Source organism: Plectropomus leopardus, chromosome 1, assembly GCF_026936395.1.
Source record: "Plectropomus leopardus strain MGB_pleo_1.0 chromosome 1, ASM2693639v1, whole genome shotgun sequence".
Taxonomy (NCBI): Eukaryota; Metazoa; Chordata; class Actinopteri; order Perciformes; family Serranidae; genus Plectropomus; species Plectropomus leopardus.
Window position 1 is genome coordinate 19222274 of NC_142176.1, and position 14046 is coordinate 19236319.

Below are 14046 nucleotides of genomic sequence, written 5' to 3' on the forward strand. Positions count from 1 at the left end.
AATGGTGCAATCAAGCCCACGTGTGAACCAGAAAACGATGTCATCTTGTGATGAACAGTGAACTGTGATTAGTCTATGAACGCTGAGGAAAGAGTAAAAACAAAACAGCTGCAGGCAAGCTGAAAACCAAAAGATTTAAGTCCTTACAGTGCAAACAGAACAGCCAGCAAAGCTGTGCAGAAGAAGATGATGAATCAAAGTACATATTCTGTAAAAATATTAGGTTACAGTGTTATTTCAAATAACCTTATGAAACAACCAGTAGGGATAGAAACGTTCAGCATATTTTTAATCAGTACAAGTAGAGGTGGAAATGCTTCTGTCAGCTCTAAATTATTTCTCACTATTGACCACTCCAGCTGGCCATTACAACGTTTTTGCCTAGGTTTTATTCTGAATTAAGCCTGATGTGACTAACTGCAACTTAAAGCCACACAGCACTCCAAGAGCACGCACTATACCACTGCCAAAGGCTGCACAATTGTCAAAATTTTACAACAGTAGAAAATGTTAAGATTTTTTTCTATCTGCATCTGAATCCACAGAAGAGCCAACAAAGACATGATGATCAGATTCAGGAGAAGAGTCCTGTATGGGAATATAAGACCTTTGTTTAAGAAGTAATTGTACAAAAATTAAAGTGAGTCAGACATGTGAGACTCAATTACAATTAATATATTTAAAAAATCATGTATATTATTCATGTGTATCTGATCTCTATAATATTGTACAGATCACGTGGTACAGCTTGTGAATATGAGCAGCAGAGAGGCTGACTGTAGTGATGATGTCAGATAGTGAATAATGGAACAACTTTAGGACATTATGACAGCAGCCGTAGTGGTCTTACGGGAATAGAGGAGCCTTGTCTGATTCACAGCAATAAACCCTACATTAATATAAAAACAACCTAATGAGTCTGCACACGCTGAAGTGCAAAAAAAAAAAAAAGTTTCCTGATATCATCATCACTTTAAATCCTGATGCTCCCCTTATTGTCTCCCCTTAAAGTCAACAGAGGAGGTAGTAACAGCGCAGAGTCTACATCTGTTTATAAGGAACAGCCAGCAGCACGGGACCATTTATGGGATGGGTGTGGTGTTTTGACATCATGTTATGTGTGCGACACACCACTGGGAGCTTTAAAAACAAGCTAGAAGCAATTAGCAGCTGACTAAAGAAGAGGAACAGCAGCCAAAAATGTCTGCTAAATGGGGAGATAATTAGATCCAAGAGCTCCTTATCCACGGAGCAGAGGACGAGATAAACCACCATGTGACAGGGACAGTAAATGATTGTTATTGTCATATTATGTCATTGTTATTGTCATACTATGTCATTGTTATTGTTAAGAAAGTGCTGCCAACGTATACGTTATATGTCACACTAGAGGCCAATGTTGTTGTGTTACATGTCTCACCCATCACACCTCTTTGCTCTGGAACGCCAGCATGCTATCTAAAATCACATTCTGGGACTGCATTATGCCTGCATTATTTGGCTCTGTTGAAAAAAAAAGCAAAGGCGGCATAATGAAGCGTCTTTGTTGCAGCCTTATTGCAAGGTATCCGTGTAAAAAGTGCTTCTGTTTGTAGATACTAACTCTGAAGTCTAAAATAGTGCTGACACAGTCATTCAATTAGATAGGCAACAGTAAATTATTGAACAACAACTGTTGTTTTAATTATGCATCAAGAAAAATGCCACAGATTTCCTGGTCCAAGCATTTCAAAAACAAGGATTTGCTGCTTTGTTTTTTCTTTCCTTTCCACTGTTATGAAACATATAATTATAATAATTATGAATATAGTTTTCTAGACATTTTTTCCTATTACTTTTTCTCCCCTTAAAAAAAAAAAAAATTTCAGGTGATTTTCTTGTTCCTTCTTGCAATACGTGAGACATTTTTGCCAAGTTGCTCATTGCCTACAATAGGTAGGTAAACAAATTAATTTGCTCAGGTTTTAAAGATTAAACAGCTTCTAAAAGGCATCTGAACGCAGCACAAAAAAACAGATGTCAATCCTGGTTTCAAAGGGTTAAGTAAACAGGTAAAAAATTATATTCATATATATTTATTTGCAGTGGATTAACCTATAAGCCCTATAAGGCATAAATTACACATAGCCCACCTCATCTGTCATTCCTCAGCATGTCTCTGTTTGCTAGTTAAACACACAGTATCAGCATGGTTCACAGCCCGTCCTCTACATGCTCCAACAGAATATTTGCTCACTAAATTGCTCACACATTGCTGCTTTTCTACAGCAATACAGTTGTCTGTAACAACACTGCAGCACCACTTACCTCACAAAAGCCTCATCATAAATCATCGTTCAATTGCCTTTTTGGCTTTCTAACGGTTTTATGCAACATGAAAATCAACACCCACCTTGTAGCCCCATCCAGGCTATAGGTTTTTATTATCATAGAATCTTTTGTTTTTGCCAAAGGGCATAATAGTTCCTGGTTACTGTGCCTCTGCCCACATCAATGTTATGAAAGGAGTAGAGAACATAAATGTTTGGTATGTCAGATCCATAGTTTAGAGAGTAAAGCTTTTAAGAAGATATTATAAATTACATAATACTAACTGATTTCCCTGTGGCACTGCCACGGACAATACGAAAGCTGCTAAAGGAATATTTTAGCTTAGGCGAGCCTTGTAACAAGTCCTCTTAGATCAATTTTCTTGTTAGCTAATAATATAATCACACATTTCCAAATAGTTATTATCTTACATAATTTGTGCAGCAGGGCTGGAGGCTACTGCCCTATTCTCTTCCCTCCCCCGGAGTCCAATTTAGTATCCTCTGGCTGCAGCATGAATAAGATCCCAGCAGGCTGCAGGGTGGGCGTTTGTCCTTCAGTGCAGGTGCTACACAGAAAACGATCCCAGGCCACGGAGATGGTGAGACAAAGCAGGGGAGTGAAAGAGAGGGCAGTGCAGAAGAAGTGAGCAGAGAACTCGAGGAAAAGATGGAAAACTTAGTATCTCCATTTTCAACATCACAAGTCAACATGCTGCATGCATCCTCCAAGGCCTTATATGGTTTTGATCATGGCTCTCTTGGGGCCCCTCACTTTCTCTAATAGCCATGCATTACTCTCCTTTACAACGCTGGCCATCACCCTCCTTCACAGCTGCAACACAGCCATTGTCCTCCCTCTCTTTCTGCATGTTCGCCTTCTCCCCACTGTACAAACACACTGATATTTTTCCACATTTCATCAGCTTTCTTCTTGTTGTCACACAGCACTAAATGTCTATATCTAGTCTACCAGAGATGTCCCGATCAAGTGTTTTTTGCCCCCGATCTCAATCCGTGTCATTTGATATTGAGTATTACCAAGTCCTGATCTGGTGCTTGCATTTATCTGGATAATACAGCTGCATAGTGCACACTTCAAGTACTTAAAAGTCATTAAAATCAGTCCGACAGCATTTGATTTTTCAACAAATTGACAAAGTAAACAAGGTAAAATTAGTCTTCTGAAACTGCTCTCAACTTAAGTTTAACATCAGAAAAAAATCATTCACTGGAGTATAAGCATTACAATAAAACCTGATTATCTGCCACAAATTGTGCTCTCCGATTACTACACTCATGTGACGGTGGACGTAAACAAAGGATCGGGCAGGGTGCATGATCAAAATAACTATTCCCAATCAATTATAAAAAGTGTTGATTGGGCCCCGATAACGATCTTTGTATCTGATCGGGACATCCCTAATGTCTACTAAAAATCAATTATAAAGGATGAGATGTGATTGATTGTTGGGTTTTTTGGCTATTTGGTTCGTTATTTCTAATGTTTTTAATCACAGACGTTCTTTTCCTCAATCTCAGCAAACTACTAACCAAATGTATACTTTTTATTTTATTTTACTGGAATAGAATTGCTTTTTCTGTTCTGTAATGTTGATCCTATTATCATGGATTACCGGGGCAACCTGATCGTATCATTTTGAATCATTTGTCATATGACCGAATATTTTAACTATTTTACCAATATAAAGGACACCCTCACACAAAACTAGGACATCTATGCAGCAGAACAACACAAATTCTTTTGAAACTGGTGCTACATGACCCCAGAAAACAGAGAAAAAGGATGCATCGACTCAAGAGGTCGAAAACCTACAACTACCAGAATCCTACGCACCTGACGGAATTTGGACTAGTCCGTGTGTAGTCCGTGTGCGGGCCAACACTGGGCTGAGGCCAAACTTACTTGCCGACCCCTACTTTATGTGTTGGCAGCAGCCAGGTTAGTGGGCAATATGCAAATGTGATACAGCTTATAGTTTGAGCAACAGCCCCAAGGGTCAGCGAAACTCTTCCAAATTATGTAAATTATGTAGTTTGGAGGAGTTTCGCTGGGGGGCAGGAGGGATACCCAGGCACTGGTTAGATGGAAGGACGTTTACCACAGTTCATCTACACATACTACCCACATTGTTTTGATTCAAGGCTGGTTGAAAATTGGCAAAATATCCCTTTAATGAAAGTCTTAAAGACTTTGGCTATACTGTATTACAATAAAACCTACAAGGCTTTCATTGCTGTTATTAACCTAATGCAACTTTAACACGTATTGAATGGTCTATGCCACTGTTCCATCGACTCCAGGGACAATATTGCTGTTGGGTTAGAAACTAACACGACTTCTCCTATAAACATCAAACAGCCCAAAGTAATCACACAAGTGGACGACGGCTACTGAAATGCATTCTGCATGACTGGGTGAAGACAGATGCTAAGGACATAAAATAGCAAAGCAGACATTGCGAGCCTGTTCCCTGCTCTCTCTAAACAATGGACAGCCAGACACAACGCCTGTCAGCAATGCCCTCCCCTGTGGCCGGGACTGGCACAGAGTGGTGCAGCCACTTAAGGATACACAAGTCCTCCACCAAATACCCCCAAAACATTAACATTTAGCTCTCAAACAACTTGTACTTTCAGAAAAGGTAAAGCAATGGACTCAGATGTAGGAGTGTAATGTACCTCACACGGTTTTAAACTTTATCCCTTTAACACCTGGATAGACATCTGTTTTCTTGTGCACAATCATTTTTCACAAGCATTTAAACCTCTGAAACCAAAAGAAAATTGCTGATTTCCTTCATGGAAAAAACATAATGAGCAACTTGGCAAAAAAAGTCCAGCAAACTGCAAATTGCAAATAAAAAAAAAGGTGAGTAAAAGGTGACAAGGAAATGACCAGAAAATTAGCTGTAAGTTTTATAATATTATCTAAAAGAAAATAGTGAAAAATGTCCAGAAAACTATATTTACCATTGTTTTTAATTTAAAAATTAACATATACATATAAATAACACTTTTCTTTTCTTCTCTCTTTTGCTTATTTTTATGTAATTTTCTTGTAACCTTTTACTAATTTCTTGCTCAATTTTGGGCCATTTCAAAGCTTACTCATCACCTTCTTCCCATGTTTTTAAAGAAATCAAGTCAGTGAGCTCAGGTTTCCAAGGGTTAATCTTGTGAGCACCAAAGATGGGAGGAACTGAATCATTCAAATGTTAGACAAGTATGGGGTAGTAGGGTGTATATTAAAGAAAATGAGTAGATATCAGGGTTGGAATTAGCCATTTCCACAAAGAGATCTCCTCACATGCCTGAGGTACTGTTTAATAAAATGATGCAGGAAAGGAATTGGACCATTATGGACATCAAAAAAAAATAATGACCTTCCGCATCTCGTGAAACACTACAGGCCTATAGCAATATAACTACAATCGATAATTTTAGGCGTAGACTAGGCTGGGCACGGCTGAATCACCGATAATTGTAGCATTATGTGTGAACAGACGTGGTAACAGCTCCAGCCGTTTAGTTGCAAAAGAGAAGTGAACAGTGTCTGGATTAAATGCCAGACTTTTAAAACAAGAAAGCGTCAAAGCTCACCGCCCTGTTGTTAACACTGATGCTGAGGACAAATCCACAGGCTGAGCAGATCAGCATCCTCCGCTCCTCCGGATGCCTTGGAGGACTACAGCCTCGCTGACAGAGCGGGGTTAATCGATGTTTAACGATGATTTATGTTTATAAAAAAATGTCTTACCTGGAGAATATCATATGCTGATCAAGTCACCTCCGCTTGGGGTTTGTGAGGGATGGTGCTGGCTGGTCGCGCATCACTCGGTGTGTGTTTCACCGACAGAAAGCGTACGGAGCACCGTGCCTGACAGCGGCGCCCCGGAACGAGTATAACGCAGAATGAGCCCACTGCAGTTGTCTGGTCGCTTGCACGAGAGCCAGCTACCCCACCCGATCAGCGCGAGCTCCGTTACTAGACAAAGAGTATCCGTTACTCAGGCGTTACTTTACTCATTAACGTTAAGGGAAATGTAACAGAGACCTGCCGGCAGTATTAAAAGATAAACTACTATTAGACTACATTAAAACAACGCTATTGTAGCCCACATTTTGTTGTTGTTTTGTTTGTTTGTTTGTTTGTTTGCTGTATTTAGTTAACGCTGAAGTACTGTGCAAATGTCTTAGGTCACCTTAAACTTTGTTATTTTAGCATGGCCATGTTCCCCTTATTAAAATACAGCCAGAACATGCAGGAAATATGATTACAATTTTTAAAACGCAAATATTTTAGAATAAAACAACTTCAACAGGGTAAAGATGAAGTGTGTACTGTGAACTCCCTTTCCACTTCGTATGTCTTTAACTCTTTTGGGCAGACAATACTACAGTACTATACTTTTACAATACTAATCTTCTGATGTATTTACACCAGATTGCATTCAAGACATATTCAAACCTCAGTATTGATTTTTTGACTTACCTTTTGGTGGTATGATGCTATGTTTTACACCAAATATTGACTTAAGTCTGAAGAACAAAACAGTTGTCAATTAATTTTCTGTCAACCAACTCATTGATTAATTAACTAATCATTGCAGCCATACAGTTATTAACTATTAAGTAATTTAATTTGTAACAAAACATATTTTATAAACTCTTCTTGTGACTTTAATGCAAAATCTTAATTTGTAAAGTAACAAAAGTGTTAAGATAAATGTAGTAAAGTAAAAAGTACAATACAAAGTATAAAGTGTCATGAAAAGAAAACACTAAAGTTAAGTACAAGTACCTTAATATTTGTACTAGAGTTCAGTACTTGAGTAAATGGACTTAGTTACATACCACCACTGTAAGCTAACAGTTTAACTACAGCTAATTTTATTTTATTGTGTTAAATGTTTCGATTGAAGTTGATTTTCACTGATGTATTGATTGTACATATAGTGCCAAATCATAATAAATGTTATCTTCTAGTGTTTTTAATTGTTTTTACTTCAAAATTCAAACGATTTCCCAACCAGAGCAAGCACATTAGGCGACAGGGGTATGGGGAAAAACAGTTATAGTATAATAAGATAATCAGTATTGATAATGAAACTATAACAAATATAGTATAAGGCTAACAGTCGCAGTGGGCGTCAAACAGACCACAACAGCCGGCTCAATCACAAGAAACCTGCTAATGCTAATGCTAAAGCTAATGCTAATGCTAATGCTGCATTGACATTTACGTGCGTTAGCATTAGCTAAACCATCAGATAACTAGCTATCGTTAGCTACAGCACAGCCCGTGCACCGGAGCCGCTAACAACAAGCCAAACTTTAACGAATGCCGCAAAAGTTTTTCTTTTGACACTCACCCATTTGTTAAAGATACCAGAAAGAGAAAAATATCCCACAGCCAAAAAAAAATAACGCATATTATTTTATACAACGCATCCCTACAACCATGTCCAACCCTCCCACACAAGATGACAGCCGGAAGTGACTCTTGTCGATTGCACAACATAAAACGTGTTTTGTTTTGTTTTTTTCTTATTAGTTTTTGGCTTTCTCTTCAATTTTATTTTTAAATTTTATGTAGCGTTCATGGAAAAGAAAATGCAAACATATTTCTCTTTTTTCTCAAATATAGGAAATGTTAGAAAAAATGTTAGGCTACTTTTACAAAGAGTTCAGAGGTCGGATTTCTCAGTCATATGTGTGTCAACTTACTTGATTAGATTTTCTTTTCTTTAACAAACATACATGCACTTTATTAAATTCACTTAAAAATTTAAAGTAAAAAAAGGTGCAAGTTTATTTCCTCATTACATACATCACCTAAAAAATAGAGCATACATTGCGTTTGAAATAAAACAAGGTGTTTTTGTTTTTAGAACTTAAAGAATTTAAAGAGCAAAATCCAGTTTTTCTCTTCCTCCCATTCCTTCATTCGTCTGTCCAGCCCTTCCTCTCTTTCTCAGTTCTTCCCTTATTTTGTAGAAAGTAACTAAAATGCAGTGCTTTGTAAAGGAGTAAAACTATACATTTTATTAAGAAAATGCAGTGTTGTTAAAGTAAAAGTTGACAGTGATAAATAGAAACTCAAGTACAAATACTCAAAAAATACTCCAGAACTGTATCAAAGCATTATTACTTCATTACATTATACCACTGCCCAGAACTGTGCAATTTTGACCTTCATCATTAGACTACTATTGGTAAGTTGAGTCTGGAAACTCAATGTAATCCCCAACACAGCTCCCCACTGAGCCGGAGTCTATCAGTCAGAATAATTGATATCACCTGTGTGGGTGTGCAGGCTCTTTGAAACTTCTTTGAGGAATCTGAATATGTCTTTAAGCCAGCAGTGAGCTTTGTAAAAATATCTGTAGGAATTTTTGAAAGATCACAAAAAAAACATATATTCTTGCTTCAAGTGATATCTGTGCAGCAGGTTTTAAAATATTTAACTTCTGAATATCACATTTTTTCTGTTCATTCCAGCACAAAAGAGGTGAATGAAATTTGTGGTGGTCAGAGACATTTTAAAATGCAATATGATACAGCAATGAGTTTAGTTTTCATTGGACTTCTATCTTCTTTAAAGAAAACTGTTCGCCATGAGGTTGTGCTTTATCCACAGTTACAATGTTTCTGAAAATACATGTAATGGTTTTAATTTTGGAGGTTATTTGTTAATAAATTCATTATCTCTGTTTCAAACTGTATCAGTCACAATGGATTAGCCCAGGGCTTTATTATTTTATCCATGCATAGATTTTTTTTTCATTTGTTGTCATATAAATTAAATTTAGTTAAATCTCAAGAAAGATTCCCTCTCATGTGCCTCAGGTGTGACATGCAGGACGTTACTGCCACTCTGTGGCCATGTCTGAACATTACAGCTGAATGAGGTGCATCACAGATGGACAGGGCTAAAATATGACACATTAAATCCACAAATGCATTAAAGCACCAAACTTAATCCCTTTGTGAGGCAACATTATTTCAACAACAGAGAATTGGTTCTCACTCGACATTTAAAAAAAAAAAATAGTAATATATAATCTGGCAATCGGGTTGAGAATGCTAAATTAAATTAATAAATTGAGCATGTTTACAGAACTCAACATTTTGTTTTGTCACATGATTTTATCCTGTAACTGTTGTGTTTGTTGTTACACACACATCTTACACATCTTAACAACTGGCCATCTGTTCTCAGATAACTTAATTCGTTAAATAAATGTTTTAATTTTCCCACATCAGAGACAATTTCTGTCCACAGCCCAAACTTGCAAGAAGACAAGAACAAAATTCTGTGAAATTAACACATTGGGTTAAATCTTTTCAGTGGCAATTCAAAGAGTGATGACCCTGAGGTGCAATAAGAGCTGCATACCTTCATTATTAAAAGCAGTAAATTCCAACTCCAAGACAAAAAGTTACTGATTAGATAATTGACCTGGCATAATGCAAATATATGATTTAACACTGAATAGTGATAAAACAACAACAAAATCATTCAGTGATAATTGTCCATGATCATTTTTTTTCAAAACAAACCCCTGTTATTTTACATGCTTTCAGATGGTAGACTGTGTATCATTAACTGTGACAGTCAAGTAGAGTAATTAATTAATTATTTTTTGTTCGTGGGTTGTTGAAAAATTTTCAATTGTTTTGTTCAGTATGATAAACAATTATTTTCCATTTCATTTTTAAAATATTTTTATTGGAAAAAAACAACATTCACACAGAAGCAAAATGATTTTTAAAAAGTTATAGCATGATATGTACCTGTTCTTTTTGTGTAGAAGACTCAGTGGCATGTTTCTGTTAGCCTCTCTGGATAAACTAGTGTCATGGCAGAGCGCACATTAATATGACCCCTCAGTAAGCCACTGAAACAGTGGCTTGATTGACAGCACTGACCTGTGTGTACTCTCTAAGCCTCTTATCACACCCTCACTGAAGCTGCTCTTTTTTTGCAGCTGTGATATTGAACCAGCTCGCTGAGCTTTTAAACACTGGTTTTCTTTTCATCAGAGAACAATCTCTTGTCTCACAGCTTTCGCTCAATAGTTGAAATTCTTCTGCATTTGCATGATTTTTCTTTCAGCACAGTTCACCGCAGGTCACATATTATAGATCTGTTGGTTTTATCTTAGATCTCACACTTTTCAAACCACTTTGGTGACTGAGACTTAATGAAAATTTATGAGGGTAGATTTTAAATGTTGGTGAGATTTATATGTGCGGATATTTGAGTGAAATAGTGTTGCAAGGCACAACTCTGCTGTTGAACTGCTGACATCAATGTAAATTTCCTTCAGATCATATATTACACATATTACACATACTTTATAAGCTTCAGCCCAAACCTCGAGGGGTCTGGGGGACACTCGCCACCAGGGGAATTTATGGCAGCTTAATGCACTATTTTTCAAGCCATTTTAAATAATAGAATGCCAACGAATCTTTACATGATTTGGAAAAAAAATGATAGTTGCCAAAGAAAAAAAAAGTCATCCCGTAGTGCCAAAAATCCTATTTCTTTATTTGATTATTCCTTAACTGTCTTCATCATTCTGAAAACATAACACATCAACCATTTCTTGGTTGCATAAAGGTAAGAATTCATAAATCTCAAAACCTATTTTGTTGTACTTTGCTGGATTAGAGTTCACAGAATGAATGTTTAGCGACACAAATTTGCTACAGTTAAATCCATCCCATAATAATCTCGGCCACAATCAAGGACCCCTAACAATGCCAAGAAATTGTGGTCTTCAGTACCTTTTTTTTTCATTTTCTATAATGTTTATCTTCATAAAGGTCTCGGGGAAGCTGGAGCTGATCCCAGCTGACATTGGGTGTGAGGTGAGGGACACCATGGACAGACCGCCAGATTATCACAGGGCTGACACAGACGGACACGCTCACATTCACACCTTATGGTGGGATTTTTTTTTACCCTTTAAAGGGATTTAAACAAAAGGGTAAAATCTGCATCTTTTGGGGGGTGCAAAGTTTCTTTCTCTCCAATGCAAAAAATAAAAATAAAATCTTCCATTTTTGTTGCAGAATTTCATGACACACTGTGCAGAGAAAACTCTGACTTCTGCACAGTAATGTGACAAACGTGAAGAAAATTCTTGTTTTGACAAGTCTAAAATGATGTCAGAATATGGTTCCAAAGCTATTACAGTGCAGGTTATAATAATAAGGTCAGTCTTCACTCTTAAATTCTCTCGCTGACTATTTTGACGCCCACGCATTGATTTCTCTGAAACCAGAAGTTTCAGAGAAACTGACGGCTTTTTCCATCTTTGTTTTCTTCATATTTTATTTTATTGTTTTGATGGACAAAAGGGAAATTAAGTGGCATTTATATTCTGTATATTCCATTTCTGACACTGAAAAATACGTCTTGCTTGTTTTTAATTTTTGGATTTTTAAATAAAATTCAAATAACCACGTGTTTTTTGTTTTCATGTCTGTTTCTGAAAAGAAAGTTTCAAGAACAAAAAATACACTGACTCACTCCAAATGTCTTCATCTATTCTCCAGATAGCAATAACCAAGAATATGACTGACATAATATTGAGCAATTAGCTGAACAAAGATACATAAAATCAAATGCACTTTCATATTTGTTGGCCCCCCTGTGGTTTAGTTCAGACTTTGACTTGTGCTTTTCTGAGGCCTATAAAACACTGTAACAATACAGCACATTATTCCCAGAACGGCTGTGCACTTGCTCTCAGCTGGGTTACTTTAATGCTTATAACTATAATGGAGCTGATTGCAAAATAATGGCTTTAAAATTACCTGGAATTCGTGAGTGCCCATGAACCTGTCTTTTATTGTTTGAAATAAAACAGCATCCCACACACTGAGCAAATCTTTGTGAAGACATTATGCAACGTCACCAAAAACCCCTCGAGGATTAAAGCAAGCCTCAAGTTGTGTTGATGAATGTGTTGTTTTGAGCTCGGAGAAGACACTGTGACAGGCTAATAAATATTCATCACAAAGATAGTGTGAGGAAAAAGTGAGGGTGAGTAAGAGAGCTGATGCAATGAGAAGCTTGGAACAGGAAAAGCTGTTTCTGTCTTATGTCTGATACACAGAGAGAGCATAATTTTTCAGGAAATGAGTGCGTTCTGTGTGCAGTAGATTAAAAGGATTCACACATGCCATAAAGCACAAGTAGCAAGGCTATATACCCGCAGACTGTCTGCTTTACACAGATGCACAAAAATCTCACAAGATGTCAGAGGTGTGATCATGAGAGAGGCGTCAGACTGAAAGAGCTAGAACAAAGAAGCTAGAACAAAGAGTGAACACAGCAGAGCACTGAACTGCTGCTGAGACGAAGCACAACAACAATCCGACATATGGATGTTTTCTTTCTCTGAAATCACCTTTTAGGTAATGAAAGAGTTAAGGACATACAAAGCATGTTTAGGACTTTCCCTGTAAAAAGTGCGTGGATTATTATTATATTTTATCAACCTGTTCACAACCCAAATATGCATAAAAACACACATACATAAAATATTGTACTAGTGGATGTTTATTCTAAATACACTCATAAAAAATGACAATAAAGGGTTTAAGCTGACCTTTATTTAACAAAAAAAGGAAAGTTTATTTTTCCATGAATGGTTAACTGGCATAATTTAATAAAATGATACTTTAAAATTAGGGCTGTCAAACAATTCATTTTTAAAATCACAAGTAATCACAGAATTTCAGCAGTTAATCGCAATTAATCGCACTGTTTAATCACATGTTTTAAATTCCATTATTTTGCATTTCAAAACAGTTTTGAGGTCCATATTGACAAGGTTAAAGCAATTCTTACCTGTTTGCCTTGATTAGCAATCAAATGACAGCAAAGAAATATTACAGGATGAGCATAAAGTGGGCATGTCTGTAAAGAGGAGACTCATGGGTACCCACAGAACCCATTTTCATTCAGATATCTTGAGGTCAGAGGTCAAGGGACCCCTGTGATATGGTCATGTCGCCAAAATTAAGCCTGACTTCAGAGCATTGTTGTTATTGGAGCAAGCATGACGTGGTTGAATTCCTCAGGTCTTCTAGTTTCTAATGATATCAGTATCATTATGATAACTTTAAAACTCAGCGGGGTGCAGCCTCATAAAGTCAGGAATATCAGACAGCAATTAATGTTTCTTTTTTAAAAAATCGCGATATGTACAGGCCTTAACCACATCACAATCAATGCATTAATGCTGACAGCCCTATTTAAAACGCATTGCATGTGCATTTTGTTTTGTATTCTCCAGAAGACAGTATGTTGAAAAATTCAAAATCTGATATGAATTTTGTGAAAACATAATCAGTAATATGCATCATAAACTTAATGCATCATTACAAAATCAAATTAAAGTATTTCCACTCCAATGGACGGATATCTAAAAAAAAAAAAGCCATGCTTGTTGAAAATGGGCGTGGCTTTACCACAAGCCCACTTTAGGTGATGTAAAACACTGTGATTGGTGTATAGAGATATCATCAACTAAGTCTGTGCATTTGGGTGTCAGATGACAGTAATCATAGATCTAGACGTCTTAGACAAGTTATGTCCATTGGAATGGACGAGGGATCTGAACGGATATTTATAGCAAGAAGAGTTACTCCAATATAAATTAAACAACAACCAAAACAACAGTTTACAAAC

General features: G+C 36.8%; 1 protein-coding gene across 6 annotated transcripts in view; it reads right to left on the minus strand.

Annotated features, from left to right (window-relative positions):
• The window catches only part of apba2b (amyloid beta precursor protein binding family A member 2b), an 86024-nt gene extending 78183 nt beyond the window's left edge, over positions 1-7841 (minus strand). For 3 of the 6 annotated variants that reach the window (XM_088077131.1, XM_088077140.1, XM_088077112.1), the window contains exons 1-2: positions 7706-7841; positions 6091-6318 (exon numbers count right to left, since the gene is read on the minus strand). The gene's annotated coding sequence lies outside the window, so the exon portion shown is untranslated. Of the gene's footprint in view, positions 1-2741; positions 2879-6090; positions 6319-7705 lie in introns of all 6 variants that reach the window. The other 3 variants (XM_088077121.1, XM_088077127.1, XM_088077136.1) reach the window with 3 other exon arrangements.
• Positions 7842-14046: the final 6205 nt, after the last annotated feature.